Consider the following 20423-nt stretch of genomic DNA (forward strand, 5'->3'; position numbering starts at 1 on the left):
CTTGCTCGTCGTCCCTATTTCCAACAGCAATTCGAGGGAAAAGATGGGGTCGTCTCCTCGGTACAAGTCACAATAAATATTTCATCTTGCGTCGTTGCAACTTCAAACGGAAGATGAATACGAGGTACTATATACATACGTATATATATATATATATATATATATATATATATATATATATATATATCCTCAGGTTTACGCGTCATCCCTTGTTCAACCGTCGCAAATTGCGTATTATTATTAACGAAGTGTGCCAATTTATTATAGAAATCTTTTATTCGCGTAATCTAACATTGAGACGAACGTTTTAAACAATGATTCATTTGATAAGAACAAAGTACGAAATAATCGATAAGAATATCTTTTCTCAACGTAGAAAAAAATAAGAGAGAGTGACAGGGGAAGATATATATATATATGAGGTCTTCTATGTCCAACCCTTTTCCAACGAAATCTTTTTAGCGGGATGATAGAAGAAAAAAAAGATAAAAAAGGACAAAGAAAAAAAAATTAATAATAGTAATAATGAAAAAGGACAAACGAGGTTCGATCGAAGCGTAATATCGTCGATAATTAGTTTTTCTATTGGATCGAATTAGTCCGACATTAGACGTCAAGGCGATGCCACGTGAAAGAGAATATATACATTGGACTCTCGAGTTACGAGCTGCAGTACACTTAAATTACGTGCGAAATTGCAGGCTCAAAGAGAGAGAATGCGTAGAGATAGAGAGAGAGAGAGAGAGAGAGAGAGAGAGAGAGAGAGAGAGAGAGAGAGAGAGAGAGAGAGTGAGTGAGTGAAAAAGAAAAAATATTATCAGCGCGCACATGATGTCGCTTGTCTCTCTCTCTCTCTCTCTCTCTCTCTCTCTCTCTTTCTTTCTCTCTCTCTATCTCTTTCTCTCTCTCTCGTACAAAATTTCAGGATTTTTTGGGATCATAAAGATTTCACATAACTCGTATTCGCTCGTATTGGCATACGATGCACATAGAGCGTATGTAAGAGAGAGAAAGAGAGAGAATGTACAGTGAATATGAAGTCTCTCTCTCTCTTTCTCTCTCTCTCTCTCTCTCTCTCTCTCTCTCTGTGTGTGTGTACAAAAGTTGTCTCTTCCAAAGGCACGTTCGCGTCGCGAATTTCCCCCACACAAATATACTTTTACATACTGAAATGTAAACGAAAAATCTCTGACGAGATTTACCTTGCGAATTATTCTTATAAAATATTATAAATGTGTTGAAAGTCGGGCAAACATTAATGATCGTTAAATGTGCATTGAAATATTAAACAAAAAATATATATGCATGTATACACACGCACACACACACACACACATATATATATATATATATACACTTATATTTTTTATTTTATTTTATATATATATATATATATATATATATATATATATATAAATTAATTGTGCAAAAAATCGTCGTCAAACGATATTATTAATATGAGATGTAACATAACGCTTGACCAATATAATTGCACGAAATAGAGGAGGAACGAAAAAAAAAAAGAAAATAGAAAAAAAATCGTAGGAATGTAATATCTGAAAAATAATGTGACAAGAACTGAAAGGAAAACTGGTCGCATTCGTAGAGAATCTTTTGTATTTTATCTCGTGTCTCCTGCATGAATCCCAAAAATATTTTCGAATTGCTTTGCAACGACAGGGATACGAGAAGCATCAAAGAGAAGTAAAGAAAATAAAAAAAAATAAATAAAGAGAGAGAAAGAGATCCACTCTAATTGAAAAGTTTCACTCTACTTTCAAGTAAACGCATCCTTTGTCAACGTCCGTAAAACGCTTTAAAAAATTTAACTAGTCTCTCTCTCTCTCTCTCTCTCTCTCTCTCTCTCTCTCTCTCTCTCTCTCTCTCTCTCTCTTTATTTTTCTTGTTTCATTACAAATAAACTCTTCGATGTCTCTTCGATCGAAGTCACTGAACAAACAATAGATATTTATTTCTACGTTTTTCCCTCTCTCTCTCTTTCTCTCTCTGTCTATTTCTCTATCTCTCTCTCTCACTTCCTATTTCTTATCGTCACAACCACAAATCCATGTAAATTTGACTACTAGCTTCGCGAAATAACGTTGACTGCGGTATTATCGATCGCGAATAGATTAGAGACAGTATCGTTTAAATTTATTGAAACGATAAGAGATAGATAGATAGATAGATAGATAGATAGATAGATAGAGATAGACAGATAGAGATACACAAAGAGAAAGAGAGAGAAGTAATAGGAGAGAGAGAGAATCAGTTTTAATAAAAACAAAAATAAAAGAAAAGAAAAATAAATTATCGAAGAGTAGTCATATGTGTATTATAAATTCATTTGTGAATTTTCTCTCTCTCTCTCTCTCTCTCTCTCTCTCTCTCTAAAAGAATTCGAAAAGATTTTATACTAGATTTAAGTTGGCGGAAAGGTAATCGAATGGAAGAAAACGAATTTCGTTTTCGTTCGTGTGTACGCTATTTTTCTCCTCTTACATTTTTTCTCCTCTCTCTCCCTCTTTCTCTCTGTTTTTTTTCTATCTATCTATCTCTCTCTGCGTCAATCGACGATTTCGAAAGAAATATGACGAATAAAACAAAAAATTGCAAAAGAGGAAAATATTTTCGAATATTCACGAAATATCTCTTCTCTATCGTTGTTATTCCTTGAAAATTATTTTATACGCTTATTATAGGCTATTATCCTGAGAAGAAAATTCTAAGAACAACGGAGAGAAATTCAAATCGTAACCTTCTACAATCTAAAGTAATGCGCACGTTTTTCGCAAACTAATTTAAAAATCGAACTGCTCTTGTCGGCGTTTCGTTAATCTCGTCGCTAAGCGTCTTTGCATATCACCTTTGTCCTAAAAAATTCTCGCTCTCTCGTTCTCTTTCATTCTCTCTTTCTCTCTCTCTCTCTCTCTCTCTCTCTCTCTCTCTCTCTCTCTCTCTCTCTCTCTCTCTCTCTCTCTCTCTCTCTCTTTCTGATGGCCGACGAATTTATTTGCGTCGAAAATGTCGAAAATCCTACGAAATCCTTTAAAATATCTCTGTATAAATGAATTACGTTCTTAAACCGTTTGATAATAAAATCCTTTTATACGATAAAAGGACTAGAAGGTAAAACGCAAACGTTAAAATCCTTTAATAAAAAAATTGAAGGAAATTCTGTCGAATAATACTTTCGATCGGTTGATCGATTTCACGCCTGGAATATATTCACAAGTACTTCAAAATGCGAGGAACCTCTCCTAACTCCGAGACGTAATGAACGAATGATCGAAAGCCGAAAGAGAACACAACGGACGCGGGGTTAGGGAGACTTTTTGTTGGTAAACACAAGCGCTCGCTCGCTTAGGCAAACCTTTTTGCCAAATGAAAATACATAGACTTGTGTTGCCTTACTTGCTTACTCACTTTCATACGTCGTACGTAAAATTTTACGTTTGTTATTAAAAAAAAAAAAAAAAGAAAGAAAGAAAGAAAGAAAGAAAAGAAAAGAAAAGAAAAGAAAAAGAAAAAGAAAAAAGAAAAAAGAAATATTTGCTCTTGATGTTGCATTACGTAAGAATAGACAAAGAAATCTATCGAAGGGACAGAAAAACGAAGAAGACAAATTAACCTTTCAAGGTAATGCTCGTGAAATATGAAAGACGTTTACAATGATTCATTATTTATTTGATCGATCGATCGATGCGATCGACGCGATTACTACTAAACGATGAAGTGATAATAGATATTGTTGATCGAATTACGAGGGCGAAGGAGAAAGACAAAAGAGGAAATAGAAAAATGAAAAAAAAAAAGAGGAAAGAAAATAAAATGAAAGCTAGTCCCCGGGCCGAGAAAAAGATTTATGGTCGATACGCACCTGCTTCGGAAAAAAAATTTCCTTTGGCATATCTTTCTCCTTAATCCAACAGGAGGCTTGATGCCACACGAGAAGCAATATTATTCGCTCGTTCCCTATCTTGTGCTCGCGTAGAGGATAAACCTCCTCTCCCTTCAGGTTCGAGTTAAATCGTGATAAAGTGCACTCGAGGAAACTCGAAAGCTTCACGGTTTTCAAAACCATCCGGCACTCGAGCTCGCTCGCATTTACGGCCGAACCCCTAACTGCTTATGCAGCTTACGTCGTTTACCTCGCAGATCGTACCATCAGTTTCCTTTCCTTTTCTTTTCTTTTCTTTTCTTTCCTTTCCTTTCCTTTCCTTTCCTTTCCTTTCTTTTCTCTCCATTCTCTTTTCTTTTTCCTTTTTGTCAGTCAGAAACTCGACAAAACGCAACTTTCCGATCTTTCAAGAACTTCGAAAAACTTTAAAACCAGAAAGGGCAGATTCGATAATACGATTTTGAACTCGAGTAAGGGAAAAAAATTGATAGCTCTTAAGTCTCCGGTTACAAAGTTAAAAGTAGAAAATATGGGAAAGGAAGCGTGGTAGAATTTATCAGAAAAAAAAAGAAAAAAGCTTCGCGAATCTATTCCAAACGCGGAATCCAATTTTGATAATCGAAATTCTTACGTTTATCGACGATCAATAGACGAAAGGGGTTAAAAGGAAAGAAATAATAAAGAAAACAGAAAACAATTTGCATTTCCCATCTAAATCGATCGTTCCGCATTTCTCTCTCCAAGTTCTGCTCAAGAACTCCATTTTCGATCGTCGATAGAAACGCCGAGGGAGTTAGTTTGTTTCTTGGGGTTTCGGTTTTGCGAAAATCGCGCAAAAAATCGCGCGCTCTTCGTGCCGAAGTTGAACGAGATCGAGATAAAGAGCACGAGCATTTAAAGAAAGGTGAGTGGTGGTAATGGTGGTGGCGGTGTACACATCGAAGAAGAAAAAAGAGAAAAAGTAGAAGAATAAGAAGAGAAAAAAGAGAAAGATGATGATGATGATGATGATGATGATAATAATGATAACAAGAGACAGAAAGAATATAACATAAAGATCCCTTTCAATATAACACCAAGAACACACTTGTCGTCTTTCTCTAATTTTTGTGTTTTTTTTTAATTTCTACTCACTTTTCGAACGCAGCACACTTATGCTCGATTCCTTTTGCCACTCTTCTGCGGTCTCGTAGCGTTTATTATTAAAGGAAAAACAAGACGCGAACGAACGGGATTATTCGAAAGAAGGAAAAGAATGAGAAGAAGAAGAAGAAGAAGAAGAGAAGAAGAAGAATAGAAGAAGAAGAATAGAAGAAGAAGAAGAAATAGAAATAGAAGAGGAAGGAAAGAGGAAATGGAAAGCAAAATATAGAAAGGATAAAACGATCGGAGATTAGTTGTTTGATGAATTAAAAAAGGAAAAGAATTGGATATCGGTATGTAGGAAAATGAGGGAAGGAAAAAATAAAGAAAGAGAGAAAGAGAGAGAGAGAAAGAAAGAAAGAGAGAGAGAGAGAGAGAGAGAGAGAGATAGTACGAGACGTATCACTTGGTATGACTTCTCGACGAACGCAGCGAACATTCACGCGACGGGGGTCGCGACGATACTGCGCCCTATTGGACGACCCTGCGCAAATATAATGGCGCCCCTCTCCAACGACTCGTCCAGCCTAACCTGACCACCACCACCACCACCGCCGCCGCCACACCACCACTACCACCACCACCACCACCACCGCCACCACCACCACCACCACCACCACCACCACCACCACCACCACCACCACTACTACTACCACTACCACTACCACTACCATCATCACCGTCGCTGCCCCTGCCGCCACCACCGATCGTGCATCCCTCTTTCGATTCTCTCGCTCGGTTCCTCCTTTGACTATCCCTTTATCATCGGCTCTCTTCTTCCGATATACTCACACACGGCACCCTTTCTCCTCTTCTCTCTCTCTCTCTCTCTCTCTCTTTCTCTCTCTCTCTTTTTCTCTTTCTCTCTTTCTCACTCTCTCACTCTCGCTCATACGCTCGCGCGCGCTTTTCCAGGCAAGCAGCATTTTTTTCTTTCCGCGGCATTGCCGACCCTCGTACGCTTTGCTCACGGCCGATCTAGGCTGAAGAAGGTAGAGGACTAGATAGAGGTTGAGGAGAAGGAGAAGGATGAGGAGGAGGAAGAGGAGGAGAAGAAAAGACCTTCCTTTTTTAATCCAGAAGCAGGAGCTTTCGCCGGTGAGCTTCCGGTGCACCTCGATGGCTACTTCCGTTCACGCTTCGGCTATCCAAGACAAGTAAAGAGAGAGAGAGAGAGGGCAGAGAGAAAGGGAGAAAGATAGAAAGAGAGAGAGTCATTGGTTATGCGTCGGGCAGGGTAATCGTACGGACGATGGCGCTCAATGAAGCTTTCAACGTATCCTTTTAACCGACACACACACATACACACACTTACACAAACATAGAGCCTTTTTTAATTTTACCAACACAGCTTCTTTACAAGCCTGTTTTTGTTTTAAGAAGATCGCACGATAAAGGATCTTGTCATTCCAAGATCGGTAAGCATTCTTTGCGTCGTATTTTCTTTGATGAGAGCTCGATGAAGAAGAAGAAAAAAAAAGAAAAAAGAGAAAGGAAGAAAAATGAAGGGGAAAAATGAAAATTATAAACGTTCTCGTTCTCGTTCTCGTTCGCTCTCTTTCACTCTTTTATCGTCTAGAAAAATAATTGATTAATTTGTAAGTCTAATCGCGTTATGATTTTTCAATTTCTCTCGGACTTACGCAGCTACGTAAGTACCTACGTACGATATAAGGATCCTTAAAGCTCAAACTCAACAAGTTGTTCGAGCAACTTACCAACTGACTCGTCTATACACAACACATATAGTGATCCTAACGTTACCAAGTGACCGCGTACTTCCGTACTCTATTCCCAATCGTTTTACGAGTCAAGAATATCAAACCAGTTATAACAAAGGACTTGCTGCTACTTCCATTTGTCTGTCCATCCAATACGAAATATTATTTCGATCGAACAAAGTTCTTTTCTCTTCGTGACAAGTTTCCTTCGTGTACTCTATATAAATACGTTTCGAAATGTCGTCTCGTATCTTCTTCTTTTTCTTCTTCTTCTTCTTCCTCTTTTCTTTTTTTCTTTTTTTTTCTTCGTTTTTTTCTCTTTTTTTTTCCTTTTTCTTTTTCTTCTTTTTTCTTGCTTTCTTTTTCTTTTTTTCTTTTTTCTTTTTTATTTTTATTTATTTATTTATTTATTTATTCATTTTTTTTTTACGAACTTCTTCCAAACGATCGAAATTTCAATGAAGAAACTTCGAGCTTTTAAACTCCGATGCATATTCTCTAATATTTCATTCGGTCGTTCCACACGACTGACTCACTACCCGATCGATCGTGATACGTTTCGTTAATTTTAGATTGAATTCAATTTTAGCTATTACAGAGACGCGATCTCGAGTCCAGTCAATTTTCATTCCGCTTATAAGACGCACGGACTCTTCTAAACGCTTCCTCTCCGAACGAAAAATTATTATATCTATTTTCTTTTTCCGGTTATACATACGTGCAAAAATAAATATATATATATATTTTTTTTATTTACGTCCACGTTCAAATTTAAAAAAAAAAAGGAAAAAAGAAGAAGAATAAAAAAAGAAGGGAAAAGAAACGAAAAAAAAAAGAAGTAAGAAAATCTTCGACAGTTAAAAATATCAAAATTACGCGTGTTTCATTAGGAGCTTTCAAATGGTAGTAGTAAATTTTATTTTACGTATAACGAGGAACCTGATTATCGCTGTATGGATAAAAATTCAAAAAAGAAAGAAGAAAGAAAAAAAAATAGAAAAGAAAAGAACAATCTCGTTCGAAGAAATTCCGATATGAAGTAACTAAATTAATTCAATTTAGAAATACGATATTTTACAAAATATTCGAGCATCGAAAGGAAGCGACGAAATACTAGTTCGTAGGAATTATTAATCGTAATTTGGGATTTATACTTTCCTTCGCGAGATACCTATTACGTTCTCACAAGAATCGTACAATTTTACCGACAAGATTATATCGCAATATCAATGGCTCTAATCGATTTTTCTATCAAAACGAATGAGGTCATGCGCGTTAACTTTACGATTCAAATTTATTCTCCTATATTTTTTGTTCAAATTTTTCACAGGTAAAATATTATCAAATATGCGCTTTGTTCTCTCGGCCGATTTCTCTCTCTCTCTCTCTCTCTCTCTCTCTCTCTCTCTCTCTCTCTCTCTGAACTTTTTTTTTCTTTTAATTATAAATGAACACAAATTATTCGTTAATAAAAATTAATAAAAAAAAAAGAAAGAAGGAAAGAAAGAATTCAGGGAAAAAAAATACAACCGTACGAATTGCAAGTTCGATTTAAGTCGACCTCGTTGAAACATAATACTTCGAATTTCAAATGAATCTAAGGATGCCTATCTCTTTGATGAGCTATGTTCGTTGATTCATTCGTTCGTTCTGAGTTTTGCCGTTACGTCGTATGTCTAAATGCGGAATAGGACTATCGGATTATCGAACATATTCCAACGAATGACGATTTCCGGTAAAGGGATGATACATACATACACCACAAAACGGCCAAATCCTTCACCAAGAGAAAGTTGCTTTTCGGACCCTCTACGAAATACCTACCTGAAGCACGCGATAAACTGGGTCACAAAGTGGTTTCGCTATCCGGCATCGCTCTCGAATAATCCTAAGCCGAATCGTCGTAAACTAATTTTCCTCTTTTCCTTCGATTCACCAACAAATCCGCACCCTTATTTCTTACTTCGATTATCGTTCTCCTCCGTTTATGATGATTCAGTGAATCGATCAAAGAACATCATCTTTCCTTTGTCTCTCTCCTTCTTTAATTCTTCAATTTATTCGACGACGAGGGACCAAACAAAAAATAAAACCGATTTTTTCTAATCGTATTCGTAATAATATATAATAAATAATCGGATACAAGTTCCATGTATAAAAAAAAAAAAAAAAAGAAAGAAAGAAAGAAAAAAAAGAAATGTCAACCAAGTTATGTGATAATTGTGACTGTAAACGACGATAACTGTTATTGAAAAAAGAATTATTTTTAAGGAAATCACATTTTTTTGATTGTCTCTAGAAATTCCTACTTCGATTTAGCAACTTGACAGAAACGAAAATCGACATGTATATTATGTATGTATATGTGTGCGTGCATGCGTGCGTAAGTTATAAGTTGTACATGTGTATGCTTCTCTCTCTCTCTCTCTCTCTCTCTCTCTCTCTCTCTCTCTTTCTCTCTCTCTCTCTCCTTCTCTATGTATGTATGTATGTATGTATCGCTTTTCTGTTCGATCGATCTAACGAGAGAAGGACTACCTTTTCCTTTCCATTTGTCCCATCGACAGAGGCACTCTTGTCTCGTTCGTTCTATTCCGTATATAAGCCTATCGAAAGAAACTTTTGCCCTGCGTTACTATTTGCCAACTATCGTCTTTCCTTTCTCTGTCGTTCTGTTCTGTCACCAGAAACGAACGAACCGAACTCGCTCGTTTCGATTGAATTCAAAGTTAGCGTAGAGAGTTAGTGAAATTTTTCTTTCTTCTCCTTTCCCCTCCCTTTTCGTATCTACTACGTGTGTGTATCAGTGTGTACGTATCTTCCTTAAGAAGAAGGATAAACAATAAAATAAAAAGAAAAGAAATAAGCTTTTCTCAGAAACAAGAAAGATGACTGATTAGAATTTTCGTTTTCTTTCTGTTTTTTCTTTCTTTGGTTTCTTCCTTTTTCTTCTTTTTTTTTTTTTGTTTTGTTTTGTTTTTTCATAGGCCAATTCGTTGCTCTGGAATCCTATGAAAGGATATGTCTTGAAATTTTACCGACCAGACAAAAGGAAGGATGAAAACGCGACCTATGGAAGAAGCAACTCCCCAAAGAGACCTCGACGCTACCAAGGCGATGATAAATAATGCAGAAGCTTTGCTTCCTCCTCCGGTTATTACGCGATCTATCCATGCATCTCGAATATTGTCGAAGACTAGGAAAGTTGTCTTTGAATGAAGAAAACACCAAAAAAAAAAAGAAGAGACAAAATCCAGAAAAAAAAGAAAAAGTCCCTTTGATATATTATCTGTGGACAGACAAGTTTAATAATTTCGAAATATTACTACTGTGCTATACTATAATACATATTAGTATTATAATATTACTTACTGTAATACGTATTATACCTCTCTCTCTCTCTCTCTCTCTCTTTCTCTATTTATATATATATATATATATATTTTCTTTTTAATTTTTTTTTAAATCATTCTACAAATAATTCCTAATTTAACCTAATTTCTAATTAAATTATAGAATAGAAATTTAGAATCGAATCGAATAAACGAGTTACTTACGTTTATCGACGAAATTATACTTCTTCTCGGGTTTTATTAGAAAAAAAAAGTGGGAAAGTAAGGCAGAACACATACGAGATTCTCTTTGCTTTAGTCATCAAATCGAGATGGCGTATCGCATTTTATGCACGTGCACGTGATATCGTTGGACGTTTATGTTATGCATCCAGGAATCTTACTCTCTCTCTCTCTCTCTCTCTCTCTCTCTCTCTCTCTCTCTCTCTCTCTCTCTCTCTCTCTCTCTCTCTTTCCGTCTCTCTCGCTCCAAGATATATCCGAGAGAAGGTAAAAGCATTTTGAAAGTCTCATCACATTTTCGGACGTCACATGTACGATCTTTCCCTTTCCACCATTGTCCTAACATTCTGGTGGTAACATTGCGGTGCACAGGAGGTAAATGTGTAAACTAAACGAGATTCAGAAAAGTTTCTTGAATTGGTAGTTCACCGAAGAAAAATATAAAGAGAGAAAGAGAAAGAGAAAGAGAAAGAGAAAGAAAAAGTATTTGTTTTTATTCAAAGAAATTGATCATTCTACAAAGTTTCATATCGCAAATAATAAAAATTATTCTTGTTAATCCTTGAATTAAGAGTTAATCATAAAACACCTGAGGTCAAACGTCACGATATTATTATTTTCTAATATATTCACATTCGAGAAATCGATCGGTCCGTTCGTTACATTAATAACATTCTATTAGCATCATCATTACGATGGTGCCGTGGCTTAATCTCTCATTACAGTTTCCCAATTATTACACCGTCGATAATTCCTTCATATATTCACGACGTCCCATGGAAATGAAAATGTAATTTTCCGTTGATGTTTCATATACTTACCTAAGAACATGAATATATAGGTAGATAATCGAGAATATTAAATTCGTTGAAAGTAGGTTTTTCCTCTCAAGTAAGGAAGAATCACTGACGATTTTAATATCGTCCGTAATTTTCTTCGAAAAATTCTGAAAAGGAGACGTAGTTCTTAGATACTTACAACTCGTTCCTTATATTATCGTTGTCTCTGTGATACCAACACAGAGATATATTCATAAATCTTCCAACAAAAGCGACAATACCTTCCAGCTTAGTATCACGAACCTTTTTATCTATGTGTTATTTGTATTGTATATCTTTCATCTCGGCAATATCAAAAATATAAAACGAAGATAACGAGAATAATGGTTATACGAGTTGACATCGATGTTGAGATTTCGGAGATGGATGGAAACGCGTTATAATATATATAAACTAACTACTATTTTATTACTTTTCAACTTTGACCTATACGTACATACACACATACATACACACATATATATCATCTTAGACGAGACTACATAGAGACTTTTGATCACGTCGTCTTTGAAGCGGCCAAACGTTCGGGACAATGGGGAATAACTAATTTATTACTCGCATTGATAAACATATCTATTATCTTGAAGGAACAAACTTTGTGGGATAATATCAATCTATTGGCTATGCAACAGGTAGCTACGAGAATAAGCATTGGATAGAAATTTCATAACATGATATGTCTATGCATATACTAACATACTATACACATATATATATATATACATATATAAATTCGAAGATAGATATCATTTGCATAATACATGATATGCAATCGATACAATTAGATTGGATAACGATGAAGACGTTAACGCGTATAAATAAAGCAGTTATAAAGTCGGTCAGGTAAAAAGTAAAAAAAAAAAAGGAAACAAAAAAAAAGAAAAATAAAAAGAGAAAGAAGAAGAGAAAAAGAGACGATGGTGGAGATACGGAAAATAAGGATAAGCCACGTACTATACGTATAAGGTCACCTACTTTGCGTTTCCATTGGCCATTATTGTCTACGAATTATCCGAGGGTTAAATTGCGCTTTATCGGTGTAATCGATATCGTTACGCTAGGTTTGCATCGCGTGTGAACGACCAGGGACTTGGAAAACGGGTAATAAGGGGTCAAGCGCGTATAGCGTTATCAATAAAAAGAGAGAATTCCGATGAGGCAACACATATCCGAGAGGCTAATAATACACGGCGATTTTCCGGAGCACGGAAGAGTGGACAAGATCGTCATCTTTATACGTGTATATATGTGTCTTTCTGTGTATAAGTGTGTATATATATATATATATATATATATATATATATATATATATATACATATGTGTATGTACGGATACCGGCGATTGGTCGAGCGATATGCGTTCTTAACAATTTATCGAAGCATGCACCGGGACAAACTCGGTTCAATGATCACTATGGGTAATCAGGTATATCGTTACACGATGCTTACACGGTCTTTAGAAGTCCGATGCGCGTCCGCCATTTTGGGTGACAGGAGAGGTGTGAAAATGGCTTTTTACAAAGCATCGAAGCGCACGAAGCGCCACAGTAGTTGGACCATAGACGAGTAGAGCCCATGAACCGAGTGAGACATCGCACGGATGAAGTGTTCCGTCGACGAGACTCAAAGGACAGTTAACACCCTTGTGCCTTGCTTCTCTACTCCTAGCCCCTCCACAACCACCGCTTTACCACCACTCTTAGTCTTTCTCTTTTTCTCTCTTTCTCTCTCCCTCTTTCTCTCTCTCTCTTTCTCACCTATGTCTTCAAGTTTCCACTCCTCCAACTTTCTCTTCTCTTTTCGCATTCATCTTTTTCTTTTTTCTACTTCTCACTCACTTTCTCTCGTTCTCATCTCTCTCTCTCTCTCTCTCTCGCTGTCCTCATCTCTCCCATCCCTTTCCAAGTTTCAGGCGAAACTCGTACTTGGGTCACTCACCCCTTCCCTGAACAAAAGCATACCACTAGCCCGTCTTTCGTCGATTTTGATCACCTCTAAAAGTTTACGACGAGATCATCAAAGTGGTATCGCGTCAATTTACAAAGACAAAAATCTACTCTGTACTAACGATATTTGTCTGTCTATATGTCTACCTAAGCTTTGAAAGAAAAAGAAAAAAAAAGAGCCAGAGAGAGGGAGAGAATGCAAGAAAGAGAAAAAGAAACAAGCACGAAAAAATTTACGCTCGGAGTCGCTTTTCCTTTGCAATAGGTTTTCAATGTGTTAAGATAAGTAGTATAGCTGTATGTTAGTGTCAGACTAGATTCCAAAGTCGTATAATAGTAGTAGTACGAAGCACTAGAATCTCCTTCGCCTTTTTCTTCTCTATCCTTCTTTATCGATAGTACTCGTCGCTTTCTTTCTTCTTTCTTCTTTCTTCCTTTTCTTCTTCTCTCTCAAATATTCGATCGATCCGATCGATCGATCGATCGATCGTAAAACGAAAAAAAATTTATTCCTACTAGGGTTCGATTAAACAAAGATACCCATTCAAAAGAGAGGGCTCAGTTACGAGAGAACTATATTTCTCTCTCTCTCTCTCTCTCTCTCTCTCTCTCTCTCTCTCTCTCTCTTTTTCTTTTTGTATTCGAAGTTATTTCATTCTGAGATATTGCGAACGTAGACGATCCTTAAGAATTCTTTCTCTAAGTGGAATCATCTTTACTCTTTTTTTATTTTCATTTTTTGCTTCGTTTGGTTTCTTTTTTTCAATCTATTCGCACTACCAATAAGAACGACGTTGAACTAAAAGGTTAAGAAGGATTGAATGATGGAATTTAAAAGGACCGACTCGAGTCGGAATACAATGGAATTTACGTAAATTAGAATATTACGTGAGTTACAAAGAAATTCAGAAGATTCGATTGACCGAACGATAAGTTTTAGCTCTTTAAAATTCGAAAATTTTCTTCCAGAAGCTTATTACAATTATACTATTGTTACATTCATTATTGAATATCAATGAGTCCAACTACTTTTCTTTCTTTTCTTTCGCTTTTTCTTTTCTTTTTTTCTGTTTTATTGTCGATAATTAAACGTCGAACGTTTTATCTATCTATCTATCTATCTATCTATCTATCTATCTATCTATCTATCGAATATTATTAACCAATTAAATTCTTCTGGATATTTGTCTGTCCTACGTGAAACTTTAATTTCGTAGTAAAGAAAAACAAAAACAAAAAGAAATAAAGATAATTGTATCGAAAAAAAAAAAGAGAGAGAGAAAGCTTAATAGATAAAATAATCGGTAGTTAAATTTGCTTCTCGATTATTGATAAATCGAAAGAATAATCCTTTCCCCTTCGAATGAATTTTCATATTTTCCCTTATAAAATACATAATGCATGTAGATATATACCTACATACATATATTGTGTTCCCCCATAACTGAAGTTTCTATTTGAGCAAAAAGGCCGAAGTTCGTGTGATGAAATACTGTATAGAAGCTTTCGCGAGACTTCGACATACATCCATACATACATACATATATGCATGTATGCATGCATGCATGCATGCATGCATGCATGCATACATATATACATATATAATATAATATATACATTTTATGAAAAGCTTCGTAGGATCTATTAAATTACGCTACGTGCAAGTTACGTTCAACGTGTGCTAATTACGACGACGACCATCGAAAGAAAACTTTGAAATTAATAGGAGCCAACTTACTCGCACGCGTTCACAATGTCTACGTTCGCTCGTGCTATTATTTTTTTTATACTTTTTTTTCTTCCTTCACTTCCCCTTCCTTCCTCCGCAAGCATGCCATGCTCGTTCGTAATAATTAATAAGTAATTCGATCGCGACGAATCCAAATTCAATGATATATATCTTTCGTTTCTCAAAAGCTTCGTTGCGATCTCTCTCCGTTTCTCTCACCATCTCTATCTCCTTTCAAAAACCTTCGAGTATATATATATATACATATATATATAAACAAGAGAGAAAAAAAGTAAAAAAAAAAAAGAAAAAAAAGGAAAGAGGCTCCGAATCGAAAAATTCTTTGCCTATGAGAAAATATCGCCTATGTCGAACGATACCAACGATACGATGCTGTTAGTGTTAAGCCACGTCAATTTTACAACATTTCCATGGGAAAGCTCTTTTTGTATCGCGTTAAAAACATAAAAGGCTCAAAGGCGTCGGGCTTATACCTATGTAAAATCTCGTTAACTCTAAGGAATCGCGAAAAGGAGAAAATAGCATCTCTCTGCTTGTGTTCTATGTACAGAGAGAAAGAGAGAAAGAGAGAGAGCGGAAAAAGAGACAGAGATAGAGACAGAGACAGAGATAAAGATAGATAGAGAGATAGATAGACAGAGAGAAGGAGGGAGAAAAGGATCGAGAAATAGGGTGTAAAGCTTAGACACTTCAACCGCGAGACCGATGATTACCAAGCGTGGAGAGGGTTGGGTAGAGGGGGGTTGAGGAAAAGAGAGAAAGAGAGAAAGAGACAGAGAGAGAGAGAGAGAGAGAGAGAGAGAGAGAGAGAAAACTTAGATAAGGTCGACTAAGCACTAATCGAACAAGCTCGCGAGTCTCTTTTATCATAAGCGTTAATAATTCGCTTAGTAATTTAGTGAGCGAAGCGAATGAGAGTCGCGATGAGTTTCGCATGAATTAACAAACGGTCTCCCCGCGACAAGAATAGAGGACGAAGCTACATAGGTTGGCAACGAAAAAAGAAGAAAAAAAGAAAAACAAGAAAAAAAACAAGGAGGACCATAACACAGAGACTGGCAACAGGCAAGCGACATTATAGAAAAATAACGGGTAATAACAGGTAACAGGATGGTATAGTTAGGTAGGTAGATAGGTAGGTAGGTAGGTAGTCAAGCAGGTAGATGGATAGGTAAGTAGGTAGGTAGGTAGGCAGGTAGGTTGGTTGCTGGTAGACAAACAAGCAAAGCCGAACGAAGGCAATTGCTGTGCCCTATCGTGTTCCTTGCAGTTAAGTTACTCTTTTAGCTTGCTAAACACGTAACTACAAAACTTTATGCGCGTGCGACGCAACGGTTTGTTGCAAAAAAGAAAAAAATAGAAAACATCCTTACTCATTCCGCTAGAAATAATTAAAACTGATAATATCCCCGAGAGAACTCTCTTCACGGCAAGTGGCGCATAAATTTTCGTTCGAGCCTTCATAATCTTCTTTGAACATCACTTTAGATATATGTGTCTCTGTGTGTGTGTGTGTACGTATATGTGCGTACGCGTGTGTGCGCGCGCGTGTGTGTGAGCTACCTATTTTATTTTAACCTTTTCCCTTTTATACATATAGATACAAGCTTAGTTCGAGCGAGAGAGAGAGAGACTCCCTTTCGAAACTGGAAATAACACGTTTTGTTTACATCGATGAAATTATTATTTTTTATTTTTTTATTTTTTTATTTTTAATATTTTATCGAACCTAGACAGATTTATATGGGATATATTGCTGCTGCTGCTGCTGCTTCTTCTTCTTCTTCTTCCTCTTCTTACGTGAATGATTAAAACGTAAATAAACATATTGGAATAGGCTCACCTTGAGTTGCGGAAAGAAAATAAATAAATAAAGAAGGGAAATGATGAAAACGTATCTACTGCGTATTACTTTTTAATAACGATCTCGAACTTTTGGAAGATAACGAAATATTTAAATCTTAATTATTATTCTTTTTATTTATAAATCTCTTACGATTATTAGATATATCCCTTTCTCTGTTTCTCTCTCTCTTTCCCTTTTTCGAAATGTATATCTGCTTGCTAATTGTGAATCGTGTTCAAAGCAAAACGCTTTCTGCTTTAGAAACGTTCTTGCTCGAGATAAATACATTGATAAAGTGATAACCTCGAGCGTACGTACGTTTTCTTACACGTGAATCTCTCTCCTAATGCGTATTATACCGTAAACAAACATAATTTAATACTTAAGAAAATTATTACATTACGATCGAGTGTTTTGATACGTGAGTACGTAAAATAAGTATAATAAGCAATATATTGCTCGGCAAAGGACATTTAAATACGTGCTCATTTATTTAACGTTGACCTTTAAACCTTTTTGGACTCTTTGGACGAGTTAAAATTTTCGAGTACAATCTGGTTCGAGAACATAGTAATACGAGGCTTATAATTAATCGGTCAAAATGCTCTAACTGTGTCTCTCTCTCTCTCTCTCTCTCTCTCTCTCTCTCTCTCTCTCTCTCTCTCTCTCTGTCTTTCTGTCTCTGTCTTTCTCTCTCTTTCTCTCATACACACACATTCTCTCACTCTCTCCCTCTCTCTCTCTCTCTGTATTAACGAGGATGGTACATGCATTCATCTCTACCACGCGAGTGCCCACTTAACCCACATACTTGGCAGAATGAATTAATAACAGAATTCTCACGTGTTCGTCCTATAACACATCCAATTATTTCTTCGGCAATTAAGAAGACGCAAGTGAAAACACCGAGGATTAGAACGTTGACGTATATAATATAATATATATTCCTCTTGGTTACTCTACAAAATATTTTCGAATATTTTTACTCGCATTTTTATAATATAGATTTATATATATATATATATATATATTTATATATAATATATATATATAAAACAGTTCGAACGTTTGATAAAAAGTTACGGAATAAAAGATGGCGGTCAACGAAATGATACTTTTATCCGAGATATCTATATATTATGAGGAATAATATTTTTCCTTCCTCTTTATTATTTTTTTTTTTCTTTTTTACTTCGATACGTTTTTGAAAAGTATGTCAGGGTCGATGAAATCCTTCGCTTTGACCCAATTGCCCTATTGATTTCACATAGAAAGACCTCCCCATATTCGATTACTCGAAATCCTTCGGGGGTAATTAAGTACGGCGCAACGTCGAAAATTAAATTACCGTTTCTCGGGAAAAGGAAAAGTAAAAGCGTCAAAATAGAAATTTTCTTTTTTTTTTCCCCTATCGTCCGTCGTTCGTTCCTTCGTTCATTCGTTTCTTCATACCTTCGTTCGATCCGTCGTTTCTTCGTTCCTTCATTCCTTTCGTTCGTCTGGAATTATTCTCTTACATCGAAACGTTTGTATCTAACACTGACCGAACAACGAGAGTAAGTATAGATGCTGGGCGTGTTCTTCCTATGTTCTGCGCGTGCTCTGGATACGCATCCTGATTCCTGACACATATCCCGAACTAGTGTCTCTCTCTGTCTCTCTCTGTCTGTCTGTCTTTCTATCTGTCTGTCTCTCTTTGTCTATTTCTCTATGTTAACTTTGTATATCCTTTGCTTAGATATTTCTATACGAAGACACTAGATCGATCCACTACACACCGAAGATCAAATACGACTGAACGTTTTCATCTTTCTACGTATTCTTATTGCGTACTCTAAACGTAGGTTTAAACAACATTAAACAACAATTACTTAAATACACGAAGTAACCTTCGGTTTATTTCGTATTTCTTTTTTGTATGAACAGTTAATAACAACGATTCTTCGTATTTATATACGTATGTACGATCTGTGTATGTAAACAAATAGACACGCACACGAGTATACAAGATATTTACGTATGTATCTTTTTATTATTGAATACATTTTTTTTTCTTTTTTCTTTATATATTAATTATATATGTATTTATATATATATGTATATTTAATTATATAATAATTATAATAATATTTATATATATATATGTAGGTATTCGTTAATTCGAAAATTAATAGCAAATTTCACGAATAAAATATCGACGATGAATTTAATTCTCATTAATCTAGACGAGATCAAGACTCTCGATTCTCTACGAGGATTTCCTCTCGAACGGTATGTACCTTAATTGCTCCTCCCTTCGTATACCAAAGTGGAATTCATTGATTCACGCTGCGTAATACGATAAGTGCGGTAATAAGAGAAAAACATTGCTATTTACTTATCGCATACTGCGTGTAAAACTGGATTATGGAATAGTTATGATTTCTGAAAGTGATGGAAGTATTTTTCTTTTCCTTTCTTTTTTCTTAAATCATTTCTCATAATATATACATATATATAAATACGTATGTACACATACATATGCGTAGCTATTAAAAAGGACCGAATAAAATAGTTAGTTTAACATTAGTTTCGTTTGTTTTAAAAAAGTGTATTAGACGATCCTAGTTACGTTACGTCTTATCGTTCGAATGAAGAAATTCTATATACCTATTTAAATACGGCTTACTTGGTAAGTGCCGACGTGTAAAGTGGAAAGAAAAAATAAAAGAATATAAAGACACGTTAAAAAGAAAAGAAAAAGAAAAAGAGGAAGAAGAAAAAGAAAAAGAAGGAGATTACATGGGACGTTTAACGTGCACAGTTAGAGGCTCAATCATCCGTGCAGATTGATCCACAAAGTCTAACGATGTGTAATCGTCGTGAAATGACCCTACAAAGGGCTTCCCTATACCTTTCCAATGGTCTCTTCTCTACTAAAGTATTTCACACGGATCTATGTTTTCTTTAATCGTCGAGCTAATGCTAGATTTTAACACCTACGTAATGTTGATTTCTTCGTCAAATTATCTTTACGAATTAACGTGTCACGTTAGTTTAAAATATACATGTCACGTTAGCAATAGTATTCTGTGATAAATCCTACTTGGACATAATCGGATAACAGAAACGACATTGTCTGACATGTAAGTACCAAGAGTGCATGTATTGGATTTCAACCTAATTCTTATTTTCCAACGTTAGCAACGTGCATTCGTATTAAATGTTTCATTTATTTTTTATTAGTTAAATTTTATTCCTAGAATATTTCAGAACATCAACTCTAATATTCTTTGTTTCCTCTTTTCTTTTTTTTTTCTTTCTTTTTCTTTTCTTTTTCTTTAATGATAAAGTTAACTTGAGTAAATTAATAATCTTCATACTTGGACGTTGCACTCGCGAAAAGAGTAAAATACTTTAGTCGCCGTAAGTGGTGATAATGGATTTACACTCGAGAGAGAGAGAGAGAGAGAGAGAGAGAGAGAGAGAGAGAGAGAGAGAGAGAGAGAGAGAGAGAGAGAGAGAGAGAGAAAGAGAGAGAGAGAGAGAGAGAACGATAGATTAACGATAGATTTTTCGTTTGCAAATGGGTCAACGAAGAAACTAGATTATCGTATAAACGCTTTTATCTACGTATACCTACGTACCATGCCGATGGTATGTAATATTTCATTAGTTTAAAAGGGGTTACTACGAGTTATTAACGCGAGAATAACGATGGAA

The 20423-nt window shown here is 35.7% G+C and overlaps 1 protein-coding gene across 2 annotated transcripts in view; it reads right to left on the reverse strand.

The window, feature by feature from the left end:
• Window positions 1-5508, reverse strand: part of LOC127064129 (1-phosphatidylinositol 4,5-bisphosphate phosphodiesterase epsilon-1-like) — a 77750-nt gene extending 72242 nt beyond the window's left edge. The window contains exon 1 of one of the 2 annotated variants that reach the window (XM_050994732.1): window positions 5036-5508. The gene's annotated coding sequence lies outside the window, so the exon portion shown is untranslated. The remainder of the gene's footprint in view (window positions 1-5035) is intronic. The other variant, XM_050994730.1, reaches the window with a different exon arrangement.
• Window positions 5509-20423: the final 14915 nt, after the last annotated feature.

This window comes from Vespula vulgaris, chromosome 5 (assembly GCF_905475345.1).
Source record: "Vespula vulgaris chromosome 5, iyVesVulg1.1, whole genome shotgun sequence".
NCBI classification, from domain to species: domain Eukaryota; kingdom Metazoa; phylum Arthropoda; class Insecta; order Hymenoptera; family Vespidae; genus Vespula; species Vespula vulgaris.